The sequence below is a fragment of the Peromyscus leucopus genome, chromosome 1 (assembly GCF_004664715.2).
Source record: "Peromyscus leucopus breed LL Stock chromosome 1, UCI_PerLeu_2.1, whole genome shotgun sequence".
Taxonomy (NCBI): Eukaryota; Metazoa; Chordata; class Mammalia; order Rodentia; family Cricetidae; genus Peromyscus; species Peromyscus leucopus.
In genome coordinates this window covers 88110063-88132869 of record NC_051063.1, presented here as the reverse complement: position 1 = coordinate 88132869, position 22807 = coordinate 88110063, and positions in this window count along the sequence as shown.

The window sequence follows — 22807 nt, the reverse complement described above, 5'->3', positions numbered from 1 at the left end:
CTGGATGGGTGCCGCGTCCTCATCGGTGTTTGCCGACAGCCTTGCCTCGGCCAGGTGAGGAAGGCAGCCTGATAATAACAGCGCTCGGCCAGACATCACACCCAGGCCCCATAGTAATCATACCTTTCTGGTGAGCAGCGAATGGAATTGTGCTTGTAAGCGTTTAGCCCTCTGCTGTCTGGTTCAAAACTGAAGCAGATGAGAAAATTATTCCCGTTTTACAGGTTGCAAAAGAGGACAGTCGGTAACTATTGAGGAGAGAGATGGCAAAATAAACTGGCAGCGTCTCCTCGGGTTTGATATATAAAAGCTTATTCCCAACGTTTTCTCCTTTCCTATAGTAGGGAAGGAGAGACCTCTGATCGTTTCATTTAAATAAACATGCTTGCACTTCTGGAGATTGGATGAAGTTTTACTCTAAGGGGAAACCAAGAGAGAGAATGTGGCATCTGAGTCCAAGCTGAGGCTAAGGCAGGAGATTACTTAAGTTCAGCAGTTCAGAACCTGTCTCAAAAAAGAATAAAAAATAAAAATAGGACTGAGACTAGCTCAGTGGCGGTGCACCTAACTAGCATGTGTGAGGTCTAAGTTCAATCTCTAGTACTAGCTAAGCAAAACAAAAAGCTATTCTACAGGGAAATCTGGGAGCAACTTCTGTCTGGACCACCTTCCCAGACCCTAGCTCTCCACCAACCCCACTTTCCTCTGTACATGGGCACTTCAAGCAAGCTTACACACCCCAGAAGAATGTCCCTTAGGAATCTGCTCAGCTCTACAGCATTGTTCTGCTTTATCTTCTGATCAAAGGAGGAATTTATACACTTGGCAGCTCTTCCTCAAGATTTAAAAGGGTGAGGAAAAGGAATTCTCTCAGGACTGGCTTCCTACCTTCTGCTGGAGAATGGAGTGTGCCTTTAGCAAAGAAAACAGTCCTCTCTCTTCTCTCCTCCTCCTCATTCTCTCTCTCTCCTCCTCCTCCTTTCTTCTTCTTCTTCTTCTTCTTCTTCTTCTTCTTCTTCTTCTTCTTCTTCTTCTTCTTTCTTCTCTCTCTGTCTCTCTCTGTGTCTCTGTCTCTCTCTCTGTCTGTGTGTGTGTCTCTGTCTCTCTCTCTGTCTCTCTGTCTCTCTCTCTGTCTCTCTCTCTGTCTCTCTCTCTCTCTCTCTCTCTCTCTCTCTCTCTCTCTCTCTCTCTCTCTCTCTCTCCTCTCCTCTCCTCTCCTCTCCTCTCCCCTCCTCTCCCCTCCCTCACCTCTCCCCTCTCTCTGGAAGGGAAGGAGGGAGAAATTTTTCCTCTGGATCCCAGTAGTTGGCCCTGGTCTGAGTCAAATCCTTGTTGAAGTTCTGATTTTTTTTATTTTATTATGACTTTCAAGTGGTCCTGCTGGTAGGCTCTGATCACCTAGGAAGTGCCAATAGACTGAAAAAGCAAAGATTTAGGTGGCTTCCAAAAAAGGCAGAATTGTAAATTCTGTCAAGAAGCTGAGCTAGTAGCCCTCTCTTAGCCTCTGGCTGACAATGGCACCTGATGACGGTTGTTAAACATTGTGAACACAGACCGATGAAAGAGAGTGCAAACCCATGCTGCTATCATTTGAAACCAGTTAGAGACTAGCTGGAAGCTGCTTTCTCCCACTGGCTTCAGCTTTAGGACTGGAAAGTAGGAAGAAAAAAGAACTGGGGCGGGGGGAGGTAGCATTACATTTTAAACTGCTCCAACCTTAACTTCCCACAGAGAACTTTATAGTGCCCACAAACTTCTTCCAGTACCAAAATGAGAAATGGGGAACCTTTCTCTTTTACCATCTGTGAAAAGAATGGCTGACATTTATTGAGCATTTCCTGAAACCAGACCCTGTTTTTAGTGCTTTGTATTATCTTACAGAATCCCTCCCACAACCTGAATGAAAAGGGGCCATTATTATAGCCATGATTTATAGTGGAGTACTTTGAGGACCAGAAAGAAAAGCAATTGCCCAAAGCCACACAGCTATTAAATAATAGAGTCCAAATGCAGATCTTACCACGTAGCCCAACCTCTTCAACCTTTCACTGCCTCTAAAAATTAACCAAAGAGCTTTAAAAAGCCATTAATAGCCAGGCATGGTAGTGCACACCTCAAAGCCCAGCACTCAGCAGACAGAGGCAAAAGGGTCCCCAAGTTGGAAGCCCCCTTATCTATATATAAAGACTCTGACCAGCCTGGGCTACATAGCAAGACTCTACCTCAAACAAACAAGGCCACTAATAAGTAGTTCTGTTGCCTGTTCCTTCAATGATGCTGTATTCCAACCACACAGGAAGATTCCACTGTGGGACTCTATACTGTAAAATTTTCAAGTTGTGGTCCCTGCTGAGCAACGGTGACCCACACCTATGAACCCAGTACTTGAGAAATAGAGGCTAGAGTTCAGTACCTAGGCTACACAGTAAAACTGAGCCTCAAAATAAATAAATAAATAAATAAAAAGGGCTGGAGATGTAGCTCAGTGGCATATTACTTGCCTTGCATGTATAAGACCCTGGGTTCCAATCCTAGCTCGATTTTTTTTTAAAGTTATGTCTGTACTCAGAAATCATCACCCATGGCAAATAACATTGACACAGATAAATGACAGTCAGAATATTAAATTTGTAAACAATAAAAGTATATGAAGTTTGTCAAGGTAATAAGAAATGTTTGCCTTAATTTAAAAAAAAAAGGCGGGGGTGGGGGTGGGAGGGTGAAGGAACATCCCTTACCTTCTATATTATATGTCAAACACAGCTCTGTGCTGAGGATACACTGGGCAACGAGACAGTGTTTCTCTGTCTTCAGAGTTTGGAGTGCATGGGAAACAAACACTAAATACCCAATTAAGCAATCATTTACTCCCAATTGTGATAAGCAGTATGAAGGAAAATTACAGTGTTCTTTGGTTTAGAATGGAAAGCAGGAAGGCATTCTGTAGGAAGTGACATTGGGCCCAGTAGAAATTAAGGAGGTTGGGCGTGGTGACACACACATTTAATCTCAGCACTTAGAAAATGGAGGCAGGAGAATCAGAAGTTCCATGCCAACCTTGGCTACAAAATAAGACCAGCCTGAGTTACCCGAGACATGATCTCATGTTTTGGGTTGTGAGCCTAGCCTTTAACACAACTGGGTCATCTCTCCAGCCTAACAGCCTATCTCAAAAGGAGAGAGGGGAGAGAAAGAAATTGAAGGGGACAAAGAGAAACCTACACAGAGAGAACTGTGTGTGAAGACACTGAGGGAGCAAGAGTCAGCAGAGGAAAGGCCAATGGCGTCGTTACAATGGGAATAAGAGAGAAGTGACTTATTTCCCTGGTGAGACAAGCAAGCTGGGTCTCATGCTGGGTCTCAGAGACAGTGTTAAAATGTCTTGAGGTCTTGTCAAATGATACTCTGTAATCTCAGCACATGGGAAGTGAGGCAGAAGGCTGAGGAGTTAAAGACCAGCCTGGGTTACAACCAACTTTGTCTCAAGACAAACAATTTGGTGACTGGAGAGGTGGCTCAGCGGTTACGAGTATGTATTCCTCTGCTCAATCATACCACAGGGACACATGCTCAACTATGTTCATAGCAGCATTATTTGTAATAGCCAGAACCTGGAAACAACCTAGATGCCCGTCAACTGAAGAATGGATTAAGAAAATGTGGTACATATACACAATGGAATTACTCAGTAGAAAAAAACAATGACAGCATGAAATTTGCAGGCAAATGGATGGAACTAGAAAATATCATCCTGAGTGAGTTAACCTAGACTCAGGACAAACATGGCATGTACTCAATCGTAAGTGGATACTAGATATAAAGCAAAGGACAATCAGACTGCAACCCACAGATCCAGGGAGACTACCTAGCAGGGGGGACCCTAGGATGACTGTAGCTTATAATAAGTTTTGTTTTTGCCCAATCACTGGGCAAGCTTTAGTGAAACATTCACTATTAGGAATGTACTTTCAGGAGGGGAGGCTAAAATCTTTTTAGATTATGGATTAGCCTATAGAAAAATGTCTGCCATAAATCAAACAGTGAAGGGGAAGATGAATAGGAATCTCACTTACACAACTTAAGTAAAACATAGCTCTCTGAACAGATGAAGATAGGTTTCTTCTGTATCCCAGAATCTAATCATTATGTATATGTATAATTCAGCTATTATTTGGCTTAAAAGGACTTATTGGGAAATGTTATCATTTTTACTATTTTCTACAGAGAAAATATTTTCCAGTTTCAAATAAACCTGGACTTTTGAATTATAACCTGTTTTCATGCCCAAGCTATCTGTGTATTATTTCTCCTGCAGTTGTACATAAAATGTTGTTGTTGATGTTGTTGTTTGGTTTTTTGAGACAGGGTTTCTCTGTGTAGCTTTGGAGCCTGACCTGGAACTCACTCTGTAGAACAGGCTGGCCTCGAACTCACAGAGATCCACCTGCCTCTGCCTCCCAAGTGCTGGGATTAAAGGCATGTGCCACCACCGCCCAGCACATAAAATGTTTTTACATTAAAAAAAAATGACAAATACTATAGAATTGTATTACATGAAATATATAGAATATACAAATTCATAGAGACAGAAAGATTAGACGTTATCTCAAGATGGAGAAGAAAGGAATATAGAACAATGATTTCCTAAGTACAGAATCTCTGTTTTGTGTGATGTAAAAGCCCCACCAATGGACAGTAGTATCAGGACATAATATCATAAATGTAATAAATCAATACAATTAATGTAATGAATATCATAAATATAGTTATTGAATGAATATTGCAAATGTAATCAATGAATACCACAAATGAAATTAATATGAGTGTAATTAATGAATATCATGAGTGTAATTAAAAAAAAAAGAGTATGTAGTCCTCTTCCAGAGGACTTGAGTTCAGTTCTCAGTACCTGTGTCAGACAGCTCACGATTGCCAATAACTCAAGCTCCAGGAGATACGATACCTTTGGCCTCTTTTAGGTACCCATACATACATAGCATAGACTCATGCAGAAACAGAACAAAACACCATATAATTTAAAATTTTTAAAAAGGAAATGAAATTTTGAAAAATTAGCTGGGAGTGATGGCATAAGCCTTTGATCTCAACACTAGGGAAGCAGAAACAGGTTGGATTTTGGAGGATTTTTAAGCCAGCCTAGTCTACATAGTGAGTTACCAGGTAACCAGGCATAGTGAGACCCTGTGGATTTCAAGCTTTCAAATAATCAGGGTTGTATTTTTTGAAGACTTCATGGAGTGGTAGGAAAATGCCCTAGTTGGGAGCTGGAGAGGTTCAAGTAGCCTACCTTGAGAATTAGAATATCTGTCTTTGGACTTTGCATAAGACACAGTCAATACTAAGCCGGTTGAGCCAGGGTTCCTGTTTTCGGAGACAGTCGAGTTGGGGGGAGTGACTTAGATGGGTAGCATGGGAAGAACATTAATAGAGATCTGTGCAAATAACCTTGGAAGCTCAAGAGAGATTCTCAGGGAAGATGGAGGTTTGTTAGTTACCTGTGGCCTTCGTGTCTATTTCCTCCCTACCTAAGCAGATAAAGGAACAAGCCTTTCATACTCATAGTTTCTTTGGGTCAGGATGGTGAGCATCACTCAGACTGGTGCTTCAGCTGTCAGTCTCATTTAGTGGCTTAAATGGGGAGAGACAAAATCAAAGTTCACTTCATGAGGCAGTGAGAAGGCCCCTGCACAGTGCTGGCTCCCCTAGGATCAGTGCAAGTTTAAGGCCACTGGACTATTCAACAAGTTCTAGAAAAGCCAGGGATACCTATCAAGATATTTTGTTGCAAAAATAACAAAGTATAAGAGAACAAGACTATGTGAGGAAACCAGTATTTTTGCAGTATTATGTCACTTCTTCTATACTGTATTCCTTATGAGTGGATAAGCATGGTCCATACTCAATGGAAAGAGAACACACGAAGATGGGAAAACCAGGAGGGGATTATGTACAGATCATTGGGATTCAACAAGTGTTCTGAACCACTGAGCCATCTCTCCAATTTCTTGTTTTAAAGACATCAAAGGGATTTTTTTCTCTTTTCCTCTCTCTCTCTCTCTCTCTCTCTCTCTCTCTCTCTCTCTCTCTCTCAGATTTTGTGTGTGTGTTGTCTGCATGTATGCCTGTGCACTACCTGTGTGCTTGCTGCCTGCTGAGGTCAGATCCCTTGGAACTGGAGTTTCAGATGGTTATGAGCTTCCATGTGGATACTGGGAATGGAACCGGAGTCCTTTGCAAGAACAGTATGTGCTCTTAACTGCTGAGCCATCTCTCTAGGCTCTGTAAGGGATTTTTCTTGATTAGGGTTATTTGAAGTGCGAAGGCCCACCTTAAATGTGGGGTGTACCTTCTGATGTCAGCCAGATAAAAGGAGGTCCTAGGAGAAAACTTTGCATTTTTCCTGTTTGTCTTGTTGCCTTCCTGCCATGCTGGCAAGTTCATCTACCCATTGCATCTTGCTGCTGTTGTTGCTGCCATGGCCATCCTTTCTAGACACTAGGACCCAGCTTCTTCAGCCTTCCAACACAGACTGAAGACCAGTGGCTCTTTAGGAAGCCTCTTGGCTTTCAGCATTAGACTGGGACTGCTGATACATCCAATGTCTCAGCCTCACCGATAAGTTGTTGGACTGCCCAAACCATATCGTTTAAGCCAATCTAATAAATTACCTATTATTTTAAAAGTTTTAGGAAACATTTTTACTCTGTGTGTGTGTGTGTGTGTGTGTGTGTGTGTGTGTGTGTGCCCACACATGTATAGTACATGTGTGGAAGTCAGAGGACAATGTGTGAGTCCTGGAGCTCAATCTCAGGTTATCAAGCTTGGCAGCAAGCGCCTTTTCCCAATGAGCCATCTCATTGGTCCAAATCCCCATTTTAATATATGTATGTTATATAGGATAAATGTATTCTATTGGTTTTGTTCATCTAGAGAGCCCTGATTAATACACAAATTTAATGTCTATCAACAGGGAAATGGATTGAATCAGTTATACTCTACTATGAAATAGAATAATATAACGTAATGTTAAAAGGATGCACTTATCAGGCTGGTGAGATAGCTTTCTCGGGTAAAGGTGCTTGCAGCACATGCCTGAAGATTTGAGTTCGAACTCTGAAGTCCATGTAAAGGGGGGGAAAAATGAATCCACAAGGTTGTTCTCTGACTTCACACATGTGCGGTGGCATGTGCAACACACACACACACACACACACACACACACACATTTAAATTAAAGTCTGGGAGCTTGGTAATTGAGGCATGAAGTATATTTAGATTACAGAGGACGTGTTTGTCTACAAGCTCAATGATCAACAAAAATGAAGATAAAGCACCAACAGTGCAGGACTCTCGTGTACTAGACCTGATACAAGGTTGCAGTGGGATTTTTATCAGTCCTTCAAGGACTTGTGTCCAGGAGTTTCCAACGACGTCCTACTGTTAAATTCAACTGAGTTCAGTAATTGCTAACGGAGGGTTGGGGTTACGAGTTGTTGATAGAGCACACACAAAGCTCTGGTGGGTGAGTCCCCAGAACCTCATAAACTAGGATGGTGGCACACTCCTGGAAACCTAGCCCACACTCAAACACACATCAACACATAATGCACATACACAGAATAATAAGTAACAAAAAAACTGTAAAGAAAAATTGAGTTCTAGTTTCCAGGAGAAGAGGAACATCCAAGTCAGCTGGAGGCAAGGCTGGGGCAAGCAGGAGTCTAGAGGTAGTAACCTGGGCAATGAGTAGAGCTGGACAGGAAAAGATGCAGATGGTACATCAGGCCGAGGGAAGACACGTGGAATTGCCTCCATTCACATATTTGCAATAGGGACTGGAGAGATGACTCAGAGGTTAAGAGCACTTGTTCTTTCAGAGGACCCAGGTTTGACTCCCAGCACCACATGGTAGCTCACAACCATCCATACCTCCAGTTCCAGTTCCAGGGGGTCTTCTAACGTCCTTATAACATACAGACATGCAGGCAAAACAATCACACATACAATAAAATGAATAGGTTTTTTTTTAATTTAAATATTTGTGATGAATAGTTTTTTGTTTGTTTGGTGCTTTTATGATACTGTTGTGTCAAACCTAGAGCCTTAATCCTTAGAAGGCTGAGGCAGGACTACCATGAGATCAAGGCCAGCTTGTATTAAGCAAGCACCAGGCCAGTCTGAACTAAATGGCAAACTCCTCTTTCATTAATGACAAAAAATTTCCTGAGCCTTGTGTATGCTAGGCAAGTGCTCTACCCCTGAGCTAGTTAAAGCTCTTGAAGTTTGTAGACTCCTCACACAATTGTATTAATAGAATTTAACCCATATCATGGGTCCTATGTAAGACAAATTGCTAAACGGTCTTATTAATAAAAAACCCAGAGCCAGATATTGAGGTTAAAACCTGAGAGATCAGAAAAGCAGAAAGAAGCCAGCCACGTTCTCACCACTTGGAGATCCTCAGCCAAAGAGACCTACTTCCTGTATACCCACGCCTATATGTCTTTCTGTTCTGCATCTCACTTCCTCTCTCTGCCCGGCTACATCATTTCTTCTTCCTGCCCAGTTCTATCACTTCCTGTCTGTCTGTACAGACCTCCAGATCTGTACCACCATGCCTGGCTTTGTTCCCAGTGTGGCCTTGAACTCACAGAGATGGATCTCTGCCTTCCGAGTAATAGGATTAAAGGAGTGTACTAACATTTCCTGACCTCTGTGTTTACTATAGTGGCAGGCTTTTTCCTCTGATCCTCAGATAAACTCTATTAGGGTGAAGAATATACTGGGGACACAATACATCACCATAGTCCTAATTTTTAATGGCAAGGTACAGTCACTGTGGTTGGCTGTAATCTCTCCGTTTTCTTTCACTGTGGTTGGCTGTAATCTCTCCATTTTCTTAAGTCCTGATTCTGTTTTCTTGGCTTAGATCTTTAAAAACCTCCCATCTTTTAAAAAATACAAATGGGTGTTTCCCTGGCATGCTTGTTGGTGCACTACTTGTATGCCTGGTGTCCAGGCCCGAAGAGGGCATCAGTCTCCTATAACTGGAGTTCTAGTTGCAAGTCATCATGTGGGTGCTGGGAACTAAACCCAGGGCTCTGGAAGAGCAGCCAGCACTCTTACCTGCTGAACTATCTCTCTAGCCCCGTTACTCCATTCTTAATGTTTTCAATTAGTTTTACAATTATAGTTCCCTCTGTCTAGTGAGTTCTGACTGTTCACCATCATATATACAGATTCCATTCAAAGCTTAATTGTTTCTATTTTGAGATATGTGATGTAGCTCAGGCTGACCTTGCTCTCTTTGTGTAGCCATGGATGATCTTGAATTTCTGAACTTGGTGTATTTATTTATTTATAGATAGGATCTCTTATTTCCCAGGCTGGCCCCATACTCCTCATTATATAGCCAAGGATGACCCTGAACCCCTGATCTTCCTGCCTCCACTACCCTAGTGCTATGATTATAGGCATGTGCCATCATGCCCAGTTTTTATATGGTGCTAGGGTTCAAACCCAGGACCTTAAATGCTAGGCAAGCACTCTACCAACTGAGCTACATCTCTAGCTGTCCTGAACTTCTGACTCCACCTCCCTAATGCTGGAATTCCAGCAGCCCTAGCCAACCATAAGGTTTTTGTCATTAGTATTGTTTCTGCCAGACATGATCATAACCTCCCTGAAAGTAGGAACCAAAGTTCAAACTCTTCCCATCTCACAGCTCCCTAATTCACCCTCCTCTCCATTCAAAACCCTGCACACACATGTGTCATCCCATTTCCTTTTTGCATTTTAGCCGTGGTGCTAACAGGAAGGTAAGAGAACAGCTTGTGGGAGTTGCTTCTCTCCTTCCACCATTTGGGTCCTGGGGATCGAACTCGGGATTGTCAGCTTTGTGGCAAGCACCCTTACCTGCTGAGCCATCTCACCAGCCTCCACAGTCTCTCTTGAAGATGTTTCTGTTTTCATTTTTATTTATGTATAAGTGTCTGTATTAGTATGTGCCACGTATATGCAGATGCAGGTGGAGGCCAGTGAAGGGTGTTTGATCCCCTGAAGCTAGAGTTGCAAGTGGTTGTGAGCTGTCCCATGTAGGTGCTTGGGATAGAACTCTGGTTCTCCTTAAGAGCAGAATGAGCCCTTAACTGTCAAGCCGTTCCTCCAGGGCCTTATTCTTTCTTGACATAACAGGCCTTCTCTGCTTCCTATTATAACAGAACTCCAAAGAATCACCTATGCTTGCTGACTGCTTTCTTACCCTAGTGGGCCTCATCCCCTACACATCCTGAGATGTCTTTTAAGACCCTGTCTTTCTGGAACACTCAGCAATTTTTGATTTTGTGACCACTTCTGGGGGCTTCTAGGATTCTAGGATCACCTAGCTGTTCCTGCTCCTCCTCTTCCTCATATACTGGCTTGTTAATTCTGCTTTGTTTTGTAGTACTAGGGATTGACCGAGGCACATATGCTAGAGAAGTCAGCCGATGAGCTAGGCCAGCCCTCTTTTTTTAAACTGGAGACAGAGTCTTTCTATATGTCCCAGGTTGTCCTTGAACTCATGATTTCCAGCTACTCTCTTGGGTAGCTGAGGTTATAGGCATTCACCACCATACCAAGCTTCTCTGCTTCCCTGTGTCATTTGTCAGCTCCTTCTTCTTCATCAAACCTTTGATGGTAGGTGGGCTCTAAAGACTCAGATTGAAACTTTTTTCCGCATCAAGTCCCATGGTTTTAAGTACCACATCTGGATCAATGATGCTAAAATCTGTATAACCAGTCCCTAGCATCTCTGAACTCCCTTCTGTAACTGTCTACTCTGTATTGGATTTGGATGCTTGGTAGTGGTACATGCCGGTAATCCCAGCACTCAGAAGAGTAAAACACAAAGATAGCTGTGAGCTTGAGATTGCTGTGAGCTGGAAGCCAGGCTACATGAGATCTAGTTTCAAAAACAATGACAAAAACAAAACAAAACAAAAACACCAAACAGCAAATCAAGTCTTCTCACTATCTGGTTAAAAGTCTCCAATAAACTGAGCGTGTGAGCATGGCAGCATTGAGGAAGGAGGATTGCTGTGAATTTGAGGCCAGCCTGGGCTACATAGCAAGACACAGTCTCAAACAAAACAGAAACAAGACAAACTCCAGAACCTTCCCATCCCACCTACAGTAACCTTCCCCTTTTGCAAACAGAGCCGGTTTACCTCTGACCACCTGTCCTAGCCAGAGCAGCCTCCTTCCCATTCCTGCCTTAATGGTTTGGTATTAGTAAGTCCCTTGCCTGGAATGCTGTTCCCTTGAGTTTGCTTGGCTCCGTTTTTATCCTTCAGATCTCTGCCTAAATGTTCCTTCCTGAGAACTCACCTGACCACTGTCTAGAACAGCCATCGAATACCCGTCTGTGCAACATCACTTCAGTGCTCTGGGAAGAACTATTTCCTTAGAGTTTTTTAATTTCAGTTGTTTTTCTTTCTACATGGGAAAGTCAACTCAGTGACAACAGGGACTTTGTCTTGTTCCTCACCAATTCCTCAGTATTTAGGGCAGTGCCTGGCACAGAGCACAAGCTGCTTGTTTGCTCTCTCTAGCCAAGGCTAGAGATTGGTCTACAAGTTAACTCTGTAACCCAGAGTGGTCTCAGATTCTCAGCAATCCTCCTGCCTCTGCCTCCCAAGTGCTGGAATTACAATACAGGTAAGAGAAACCATACTCAGTTAAAAGCTTGATACTTGAATGAAGAAATGAAATAAATTCTTTCTATTTAACAACCCCCCCCAATCACATTAATCAGAATCACAAAGAGTTACTTTGTAAGCCAGTTGTGGAAAGCATCTGCATTGGAATTGAAATATTAAAAAAGGAAAAAAGTTGAGTTACTACATAAAGCATAAAGTTAAGTTGGGAACTGTCAACTGTTGATGTGCTTTAGGAAAGGATATTAATTCTGTGCGTCATGGAAGTGGTGATGGGGGGCCACTGGAGGCAACTGTGTAACACTTGGGAAGTCTGAGGCAGGAGCAGCCATAGTTCAAGGTCAGCCTGGGCTACAAAACAAGCTCCTGTCTCAAAGAAGGAGTGCAGGGACAAGGAGGAGGGGGAGGGGGCAGAGGAGGAGGAAGAGGAGGAGGAAGAGCTGGCAGACTGCTTCTGCAGTCTCATCAAGAACATGACGAAATGCAGACAACAGAGCGTCCTGGCAGTGGCCTTGCAGACAGCTTTCTTGTTCGGAGCCACCATGAAGGCACGTGGGTTGTGGGGGCATGGCGTCCTGCTTTCTCTGTCTGGGTAGGGAGACCATGTGAGGCTCAGGAACAGCTGGAAGAAACGGAACAGGAAGAATTGCACTATTGGGGGGGGGCGGGAGGGGGGGGCTCGTTTAAAGGCAGCCTGTTTATGTTTCAGGCTTGGCAAGCACCTTTATTGAGCCATCTCGCCAGCCTGTGTTGTTTGTTTATTTATTTATTTATTTATTTATTTATTTATTTATTTATTTATTTATTTATTTTTAACTTCATTTGGTTTTGTTTTTTTAGACAGCCTCCCTATCTTGCCCTGGCTGGCTTGGAACTCTAGGTAGACCAGACTGGGATTAAAGCTGTGCACCCCAAGGCCTGATCTATTTACTTTATTTTTATGTATATGGGTGTTTTGCCTTTATGTGTGTCCGTACACCACATGTGTGCCTGGCATCCAAGGAGACCAGATGAGGGCACTGGATTCTCCTAGAACTGGAGATACAGATAGTTGTTAGCCACTAAGGAGATGCTAGGAATTGAATCAGGGCCCACTGGAAGAGCAGCCAGTGCTCTTAACCTCTAAGCCATCTCTCCAGCTCTTTCTTATTTATTTGTTTATTTATTTATTTATATTTATTTTTATATTTATATCTATTATGAGATAAAGTCTTACTCTGTAGCTCTGGCCTGCAGCTCTCTATGTAGACCAGGGTGGCCTCAAACTCACAGAGATACACCTCTCTACCTCTGAAGGTTGAGATTAAAGGCATGTGCCACCATACCCATTTTGCTTCATTTTTTAAAGACACAGAATCTCATGTAATTTGGACTGGTCTCAAACTTACTATGTAGCTAAGGATGACCTTGGGACTCCTGATTTTCCTGCTTCTTCTTTCCAAATACTGGAATTATACTGGGATTACCAGCCTATACCATCAAACCTGACTCAGTTTATTTTTTTCCTAACTAAAACCATGGAGCTGGGTATGACAGTTCATATACTTGTAATTTCAGAACCATGAGAGGCAAAGACAGGAGAATGGCCGTGAGTTCCAGATCAGTCAGGAACTGGCTATGTAGGGGCTACATGTGAAGACCCTGTCTCAAAACAAAATGAAACAAAACAAAAAGTTGAATAAGGTATGGTGTAATCCTAACACTCAAGATGAGGCAAGATGATTGTGTTTGAAGCCGGACTGAGCTATATAGTAAAACTTTGCTTTAAAAAAAAAAAAAAGAAAAAGAAAGGAAGGAAGGAAGGAAGGAAGGAAGAAAGGAAATAAGGAAGAAAGAGAAAAGAAAAAAAAAGGGAAATAGCCTAGAGTGCTTGCTGTGCAAGCCTTATGACCAGAATTCATATCCCTGGGACCCATGTAAAAAGCCAGATTCAGTGTCTCACATCTGTAATCTCATCATTCTCATTGGATAGACCCAGGAAAGACAGACAGGATAATCAGCTGGAAGCTGAAGGGCCAGTATACAGCACAATGGCAGAAACAAGAGATCCTGCCTCAAAACAAGGTTGAAGTTGAAAACTGACTCCCGTTGACCTCCGCATGTGCACTGTGGTTACGAGACACACACACACACACACACACACACACACACACACACACACACACACACTGATTTTTTTAAAAGGGAAAACTACTGCTTAGGGAAATGCTTCAGCCAGGTTTAGCTCTGAAGGCACACAGAATCTGCAGCAGTTGTGCTCCAAAGGGACCAGCCTGTACCTCAGGCTGTCAGGAGAACCTGACACTGTCCACATGATACTGGTTTTACAAAGAGGAAAGATGCAAGAGTGAGGGGGTCATGGAAGCTTGTGCCAAACTTCTGGAGAGCCATGGAGGCAACATGGACCAGGGTTGTGGTTATAGTCCCTGCCTAGCGCTCCTGAGTGGGCTGTATATCAGGCTGTGCAGATGATGCCTAAGTTACAGTGAAGATCACAGGAGAGTGAAACTGTCAGAAACACAGATGTCCAGCAAAGAAGTTACTGACGCTGAGTGAAGCCGGCCTAGAGAGAAGCCATGTATATTATAGACTACAGAGTTGAGAGGAAGGAGCTCAGACCCTAGCTGTGGATGACAGCGTTTCATGCTTGCCCTCCTGGGGTTTTGTCTTGCTTTGGTCTGAACTTTCCTCTCTGTACCCCCATTCTTCCCTTTAGGAATGGGAATACTTGTTCTATGCCACTATATACTGGCAATATGTTTTTGATTTTACAACAGTTCACAATTAAGAGGTTACTTTGAGTCTGAGGGCAGACTTTCAACTTGGGCTTTTGAACAGTGTTGAAACTGTTAAGACACAGTGGACTCCTTAGGATATATAGATGCACTTTGTGTTCTGAGCTCACCAAGAGACTTTGAGAGCCAGAGGTAGAATGTTATGGTTTAAAAGGGGTATGTCTGGATGCCAAGTTGTGAAGGGATGGTCTTGTAATGGTTACTATTCACTGACAAATTGATTTGACTTACAATCAGGAGACATAGGTGTAGATGGGAGTCTGTGGGTGTGTTTCTGGAGAGGTTCAACTGAGGAGGAGAGATCCACCTTGAATATGAGTGGTACCCTCCTGGGTCCTAGAATGAACAAAAGTGGAAGACAAAAAAGGCTGATGAGTACTGCTCTCCATCCATCCCTGCTCCCTGATCTACCCAAATGTGCACAAGCATCCTCATGCTTCTGCCACCACAGATGCAGGCCACTCCCACTGCCATGCCTTCCCTACCTTGATGAACCATATCAAGTTATGAGGTAAAATAAATAATTCCTTTATCTATTTAAACCTTCCTTTCTCAAGTTGGTATTTAGTCACAGCAACAAGAAAAATAACCTGAATCTGCAGTTACACGTTTAGAGAATTAGCTGTCTTTAAACAAAGCAAAATGATAGAAGCAAAAAAGAAAAGAGGTAACAATATGTGCTGGGAGTGACTCATAAGAGAAACAGCTAACCCAGGCCACCTACTTTTCTCTCTTCTACTGCCCTACCCCCACACAGCATAAAGACACAGTAAGAGGCACTTGGAAAAATAGCTAACCCTTGCTGAAGGCTTCTTATGTGCTGGATACTACAAGTTTTCTAGATTAAGTCATTTTATCTTCATGAAAACCTTATAAAGAGCCATTGTAATAGCTGTTTTACAGATGTGAGGCACAAGGCAGTTAAGTAAGGTTCTCAGATTACCTAGTCAATTGGAGCAGGCAAGCTGATGCCATTGCTTGAACCCTGAATCACCTTATCACACTGTCCCAGTGAGTGACATTTCAATGGGCATGAGTATTTGTCACTAATTAGTGCTTTGAGACTTCAGAGGAAGATGAACCAGGAGAACTCTATGGAGGTCAGGACCTAAGTATGAAATCCAACAAGCCAGGGCCAAAGTTTGGCTCTTTTGTGTCCCCTAAGAGTCTGTGTTGAAAAAGCAAGTGGCGGGGATCTTCAGTAACTTTGAGAGGATAATGGGTCCCCAGACCTTTTGTCTTCCTTTATTGAATAGCATCCTGGAGCTGAGTATCTTTGTTTCATGATGTGCTACAAACATAACATATGCCTTGTCACAGTCCTAAAATCAGCAGGGCCAACCAGTAAATCTGCAAATCAAAATCAACCTGGTTTTTTCTCTCTTTCTCTGTTGCTCCCTCCCTCCCTCTCTCTCTCTCTCTCTCTCTCTCTCTCTCTCTCTCTCTCTCTCTCTCTCTCTCTGTCTCTGTCTCTGTCTCTCTCTCTCTCTCTCTCTCTCTCTCTCTCTCTCTCTCTCTCTCTCTCGTCCTATCCCTCCCTCCCCTCCCCTTTCTGAAGCAGGGCCTCTCTATGCAGCCCTGGCTGTGAGTTCGAGGCCAGCCTGGTCTACAAAGCAAGTTCCAGGACAGGCTCCAAAGCTACACAAAGAAACCTTGTCTTGAAAAACCAGTATAAGGGCTGGAGAGATGGCTCAAGAGGTTAAGAGCACCGAGTACTGAAACAACAGTATAAAAAAAAAAAAAAAAAAAACACACACACACACACACACACACACACACACACACACACGGATAAACCAGGCATCTGTAGCTTCCACTTATAATCCTAGCACCAAGGAGATAAACTCAGGAAAATCAGGAATTCAAGGTCATCCTCAGTTACATAGTGACTGCAAAGTTAGTCTGGGTTCCTGGAGAGACCCTGTCTCAAAAACAAACAAGGGTGGGAAGATGAATCAGTGGGTAAGTGTGTGCTGTGCAAGCATGTTCTGAACTCAGATCCCCAGTCCCCAAATAAAAGCCAGGTAATACATGTCTATAATCCCAGTGCTGGGGAAGAGGACAAGGAAGAATCCCTGGGACTCACTGGCCAGGCAGTCTAGCCAATAGGTGAGCACTAAGTTCAGTGAAACCCTGTCTCAAAACTAAATAAAAACACAAGTAAAGTGGACACATGGGCAAAGATGCACAGGCATGTACACAGATGAACACACACACACACACACACACACACACACCAGACAACAAGTAAATAACTATAATACATGCAGCCATTTTTTAAAATACAGAGTTCAGGGTCATCCTCAGCTACATAGGAAGTGGGTAACTGCAGCCTGGGATACATTGTCTGGGTTGGGGAGCCCTAAAACAAAATCGAAGGCCCACCATGCATTCTGCCAGTAATGACAAGAACACAGTAACTGCTGAGTGCAGATAATGCCGTGCTTCTAATCTGAGGACAAATAATTCTCTTTCCCCTTCATCAAAAGGCCATGAACAAAGCTATCTCAAGGTGCTTTAAGTTCACTGAGGAGCACATTCTGAGCTAGCTGATCACTTGGCATGACAGCAACAGTCTGGCTGGTGACAAAGCCATCTTTCTTTCCTGTGGACCCATAGTGAATCTGTGGTTTTCAGCCAAGGTGTGGGCAGGTGATTCTGGCCAGTGGAACTGGATATATTTCACCTTTAGGATAGAAACTAGAAACCCCAGAGTGATGTAATGTACGAGAGACAGCAACCTGAGTCTAACTTTATTAGGCTTATGTGAAAAAAACAGACCTCTGTTGTGTCCAGTCACTGAGATTACGAAGCTTCCTTAGAGTAGCTGGTACACAGCAGGACACCAATAAGAGTCAAGAAAATATTGGGGGCTGGAGGTGAGTGCTTGTGTAGCCTACAGGAGGCTCTGGGTTCAATCCCCAACACCACAAGCAAACACAAATGAATACAAGAAGACACTTTACCATTCTGGCCTCACCCTTCCTGTGATAGATGTTAATTGTACATGCCTCATGCCTCGGCTCCAAGAAATAAGTAAGTAAGTAAGTAAGTAAGTAAGTAAGTAAGTAAGTAAGTAAATAAATAAATAAATAAATAAATAAATAAATAAATAAATAAATAAAATGATCAGGAAGTACTTCAGTCAGTGTCTGGCACAAAGTGAACATGTTCAGCCCATGTTAGCTCTCACTGGGATCACAGATGGGTTCTATATAACTTGTTTCTTCTGACTGGTCCAGCTCTAGCTTCAAATGATTTCACAGTTATGCTGCTATCTGCAGTGTTGTGACCCACACCCCTATCATTATAGGGCTTCAGTGTATTCCTGGACCCCTCGGATCACCTCACACATGCTGTGAAACTCTTTTCTGTTCTCTATTATTAATAGCAGTGGTAGTAATTACTTGCTTTTAGTTTTGAGACAAGGTCTTGCTATATAACTCTGTCTGACAGACAACTACCTATGAAGACTAGACTGGCCTTGAACTCATGGCATTCCCCTAGTCTCTGCTTCCTGACTACTGGGATGACATGCATACGCTACACACCTAACTGATGTCATATTGCCATTCAGGTTTTTTCACACCTATAGAGAGCCACCATACCCAGCTGTACTTGTCAACTTACACCCATGTCCAAATGGCAGTAGAATGGCTTTTCTTTCCAGCTACCAGACTGTCAGGCTTGTCATTGGTCTGAAGTGATGTCAGTCTCACCTTCAGCTCCGTGGACTGTCAAACCAAGGGTTATTTGGCAGCTAGGGTCAACTGCACTCTTTTCTTACAGGGAAGTTCAGATTCTCTACTGAACTTTATTCACTATCCCTTGAGGGTCGTTTGAAGGGTAGTTAACCCAGGGATCTTGCTGGATATTCAGAACACTATTCTTCATATAGCTACTAGAATAAGCCACGTGGCTAGCTTGCCTCTGTAGGATTGCTTGTGCTGTTACACAGTGGCTTTAGGCATGAAATTGGCTGTAAGAGTTGGCCCTCAGAATCCTGGAGCATTCATCCCTGGAGCTGAAAGTGCTCTATTAGTGTAGTGTTTATTACAGGGATGTTCTTGAGTCTTTGGCCATTGTGTCAGAGTGACTCATAATTAGGGACCATTTCTCTCAGATCTTATTACCAGGAAGCTCTATTTCCCTTAAGAATGACTTCATTGTTGTCATGGGTTCACTGAATTTCATTATTGTTGGGATTTTCCACTTTTATCCTCCCTGGAAGATCAGATGGGATATACAGCCTAGGTCTAGCTATCGCTAAGGACTGTGTAAGGTACATGTCTGCCTCACCACAACAGCTAGCACCTTACCCCACTTCTGTTTGTCTGCTTGCTTCCACCCCAGTTACTTAAACCAATTGATCGAGTTCATGTAAACTGTTGGGATCTTCTAAGCAAAAGACACTGAGCTAGTTGTTTCAAATACTATCACTGAGTGTCTCATAAAAATCAGTTTGACGTTGGAATTCGTGTTTGTATAGCTGCCAACATTGCTTCGCCCGAGTGGAGGCCCCATTCCTGCCTCTTTCTAAGCTATTTCCCACTCCTTCCGCTCCTCATTGCCAAATCTTCCAAGAACCTCAGCACTTGCTGCTCTGCCTGGAATGCTGGAATGTTCTTGCTTTGGCAGGCCTCGTAGCTCTCCCCCGGCTCCTCCAGCTCCCCACCTTTTTTTTTTTTTTTTTTTTTGAGACAGGGTCTCACTATGAAGCACGGGCGAGCCTGTGGCCTTGCTATTTGACCAGACTGGCCTTAAGCTCACAGAGGTCTACCACCCTCTGAAAGACTCATCACTGGGCATTTCTGTATGTACCCATGCTGCACATAGACACTTTCTTTTTCTTTATGAATTCAGAAGCCTTTTCTCCTCTACTCCAAGGGCAAGAAACAGCGCAGAAAAGTTAGCAAGATAGAGCTAACTTTTATTAGCTGGGTGGTAATCTTGAATTAGGCAAGCTAGGAACCAGTGATTTTTAGTCATAGGAAGTATATTTTCCTCTTCCTCTTTTTTTTTTTTTGGTGTGTGTGTGTGTGTGTGTGTGTGTGTGTGTGTGTGTGTGTGTGATAATGTCTTGTGTAATAGGCTGGCCTCACATTTTCTATATAAGACTAGTCTTGAATTCATGATCCTCCTGCCTCCACCGACCACATACTGGGATTACAGGCTCATATCCCCATACCTGGCTTCACAGCATTCTTTTGTACGTATCTGTGTGTGCATTTTTTTTTTTTGTGTGTGAGTGTACGTGTGTACCTAGGTGTGTCCCCCATGTGTCATCCACCTTGTTTCTCTTTATTGGCCTGGAGATCTCATATTTGGCTAGGTTGGCTGGCAAGCCCCCGAGATCTGCCCCTTCTGCTTCCTCAGCACTGGGATCACAAGCACAAACCACCACACTGGGCTGTTTTGTTTTGTTTTTGTTTTTGTTTTGAGACAGAGTTTCTCTGCATAGCCCTGGCTGTCCAGGAACTCACTCTGTAGGCCAGGCTAGCATTGAACTCACAGAGATCTGTTTGCCTCTGCCTCCTGAGTGCTGGAATTAAAGGCATGGGCCATCATCACCCAGCTCAGTTTAAAATTTTTTAAAGAGTAGAATGAATTCGCTTGAGAATACAAGTTTTTGCTTGCTAGGTCTACTGGTAAGAACTTGGGATGAAGCATGAATAAAAAAGTTAGTTCTCTTGTTATGGACAATCGAGTGGAAGCTGAACATCTAAAAATATCTTTGGCTGGACTTGAAAAACCCTCCAGTCCCCAGTAGATTCAATAGTGGAAAAAGGAAATGCTTGAGTATTTGTTGAGAGCTTACAGTAAGTCAGGCACCATGCTAAACAACATAGACATCCCCCACAGTCCCTCAAACATGCCCAAATCCTGGAAGGGAGGCACACTAGACTGTGTGCAGATTCTCCAGTCTCCACTCATGCCTGGTCTAATTCAAGTCATTGAATGGCAATGAGAAACTGACAGCATATCGGTGCCCACAATGCAGACATTAAAATAAAAAACAGTCAAGAGACAACACAGCCGAACTGTCAGAGGCCACTCACTTTTGCAGCAGTCACCAGGGCTAAATTTATGCTCAAAGTTTCCTGGCCTGCAGTCCCGGACTTCGGGTTTCAAAGCCACACCTCTGCCTCCAAATACATGAGGCAACTGATTGTTACATAGCCAGTCATCATAGAGATTCCAGAATGTCATGGTCACAACCATGTCACACTATGGCATCTCTGGTAAGAATCTCAAAGCTACCACAGGCTTTGTTTCCTTACCACTGTATTATGGGTTAGTTTATAAAGTGATTTTTTAAATATTGTTTTCTAACCAGCAGGGGGAGCCAGGTCAGTGTTGATTAAAAAGAAAATGAACAAAAACCAACATTAAGAAACAAAATAGCAAAAATGCTGGGGGTGGGGGTGCTGGGCTTCTCTGTTGTAGTATTCTTTGCTGGTGATCAAAGAGGTAAAAAGAGGAACTGGGAGTCACATAAGTGGCCAGGTCCTGTTTCTCATGTCATGACATCTTATCATCCTCATTATTTATTCCAAGGGTTTCTGTATTAGTTACTCCCCGGCTCCCCCCAGATTTTATTGTAGAGCCAGGCATGGTGGTACACTCTCTTTAATCCTAGCACTAGGGAGGCAGAGGCAGGGCAGATCTCCATGGCCCAAGGATCGCTGAATTAATACATGAGTGGTAAGGAAACACAAACAAAAAACTTGACTATTTCAAAGAAAAATTTCTCTGTTTTGAGACTGATTTCATGCTGTATATAGCACAAGTTGTTCTTGAACTCACTATGTGGCCCAGGCTATCCTAAAACCTGCCACAGTACCTCTGCCTCAGTCCCTGAAGTGTTTCAGGGATTACAGGTGTGAGGTACCACGCTGGGCTCTGTTTGGTCTTATTGGGATAGGGTCTTAATATGTAGGTCTACATGACTTAGTACTTGTTATGTAGCCCAGGCTAGCCTGGAACTTGGCAGCAACCCTCCTGCTTCAGCCTCCTCCGCACTGGCATTATAGATGTGAGGGGCCACACCCAGCTTTGTGGGTTTCTTTTAAATAATTTATTAATTTTTATATTATATGCATTGGTATTTTTGCCTTCATGTATATCTGTGTGAGGGTGTCAGATCCTCTGGAACTGGAGTCACAGATAGTTGTAAGCTGCCATGTGGGTGCTGGGAATTGAACCCAGGTCCTCTGGAAGAGCAGTCGATGCTCTTAACTGCTCAGGCATCTCTCCAGCCCCTTATTACTATTGTTTTAGTGGTTCAGAATTTTAAAGGTCAAAAAGAGTGAACAGTTTTCTACTTCTATGACTCAATGTATTGTTCTATCCCTCAAAATAAGTTATTAATGTCTTATGTACATTTTATATGCAGCAACATCACACATCTGTTATCTCCCTATTATCACATGAAATGCAGTATGCTACACACAGTGTTCTGCGTTTGCTTTGAAAACTTAAGGACATAACTTGAATGGAGGGAGGCACCATATCTGTGTCTGGGAATGCCATGTGTGGTTTAACCTGTAGTTTACTATAAAGGTGGCTTCTGATTGCTCTCGATTTGGACAATGGATAGCAATAACTAAAGACTATGGCAGGTCTGTTATTTCTCATATGTGAGAGCCTATCTGTAAGACAATTTGCTAGGATGTATTTGCTGAACAAAGACACAGTTCTGAAGATAATTTTAGTAAAGATTTTTTAACTTGCATTCTGCAGAGCCAATGCTGAATATACACCCTGGCACAGTATGAAGGAATGCCAATCTGGGCATGACTGTGGACGCCTGTAATCTTAGCATGTGGGAGGCCAAGGCAGGAGGATCAGGGGTTCAAGGTTACCATTGGCTACACAGTAAGTTTGAGACTAGCCTGGAATATGTGAGACATTGTCTCAAAAGTAAAACAAAACAAAGCAAAACAAAACAAAAAACAAACAAACAAAAAAAACCAAACCAAAACAAAAAAAAAAACAAGAGATGGCTGGCTCAGGACACAAAGGCACTTGCTTCTAAGCCTGATGACCTGAGTTCAGTCTTGGGACCACGTAGTCAAATGAGAGAACTTACTCCCACAAGTAGTCCTTTGTCTTCTTTACATGTGCTGTGCTACGTGTGTACCCACACTCAAACACACCAGTGTCTGTACACACACAAAATACATCGATATAACTTTTACGTATTTATTTTCAAATTAATGTAATAAAAAGTAATTACCATTTCATTTTCTCTAGCCACTCAGTGACAGTGTTTGGCCATTATCCTACTGGGCT